The sequence below is a fragment of the Ursus americanus genome, chromosome 9, assembly GCF_024610735.1.
Source record: "Ursus americanus isolate L20-20 chromosome 9, mUrsAme1.1.p, whole genome shotgun sequence".
Lineage (NCBI taxonomy): Eukaryota > Metazoa > Chordata > Mammalia > Carnivora > Ursidae > Ursus > Ursus americanus.
In genome coordinates, this window is record NC_142135.1 from 23,374,040 (window position 1) to 23,375,169 (window position 1,130).

Below are 1,130 nucleotides of genomic sequence, written 5' to 3' on the forward strand. Positions count from 1 at the left end.
CCAAAGGGGTGTTTAATGACTATCCATTTAATTATTTATTCATAAATCACATATCTGTTAACTAACTCTGTGCTCAGAGATGAACTGGTACTTTGAAAATTACCTGTCACACTGAGCAAATGATGATCACCTCTTACAATTAAGAATTACAAAATTCTCAATCCTTATTGTCTTTTAATTGTGCTTATGTTGTAAAAAGCTCTTTGTGAATCCCAAATACAGAGAAAACTGAGATTGGAAGTAAGTTGACATTTTTGATATTCTGTTAGATACTGAAGTTCTAGTGGATAGGAGTGATATCTATGCATTAACTAGAATAATACTTGCTTATATTAGACATTCAGTATTGCTAGATGGATGAATAAAGGCACTGTGATAATTGATAGAGTGAAATGCTGGTGTCACAGAAGCACAAATAATTCCTTCAGAATAAGGTATTTGCTAGTGTGTCAGTTAGTCTACCTGAGAAAAGCCATTGTAAGCATTTGTTGAGGAAACTGAGAATACTTGGTCTTGAGATTTAAAAAGTCTCCAGGATGACCAGTGTTTGTCCTTTGAAGGATGGAAAGAGAGATGTTGGGGAGAGATATGGTTGGAAAGGTGGGCTGGACCCAGATCTTGAAGAACCAAAGGTCATTCTAAAGAGTTTGGAATTTTAAATAGAGAGGTGACAAGATTAGCTTTGCATTTCATAAGAATCAGTCTGTTCATTACCACTGTGGATACCACTGTTACCAGAAAACTTATTTAAAGAAATAATGACCCAGTGTTCACTTTGGCAGCTCCTATACTAAAATTGGAATAATACAGAGATTAGCATGGCCCCTGCACAGGATGACATGCAAATTCATGAAGAAATAACAACCCAAACTTCCCAAATTGGAGAAAGTAAGTGGACATTCAGATTCATAAAGCAGAAAGGATCTCAAATAGGATAAATCTAAATAAGTCTACATGAAGACACACTATAAGGTAGTTGACAAAAGTCAAAGATAAAATGAATTTTGAAAATTGCAAAAGAAACTTTGTCACATGCAAGGGAGCCCTCATAAGACTATCTGCAGATTTCTTAGCAGAAAGCTTGAAGGCCAGAGGGGAGTTGGGGGATATGTCTAAAGTGCTGAAAGAAA

The 1,130-nt window shown here is 35.7% G+C and overlaps 1 non-coding gene across 1 annotated transcript; it reads left to right on the forward strand.

The window, feature by feature from the left end:
* Nucleotides 1-766: 766 nt before the first annotated feature.
* On the forward strand, nucleotides 767-869 carry LOC123797995 (U6 spliceosomal RNA). Its single transcript, XR_006781149.2, has one exon. It is a non-coding gene; the product is annotated as a U6 spliceosomal RNA (small nuclear RNA).
* Nucleotides 870-1,130: the final 261 nt, after the last annotated feature.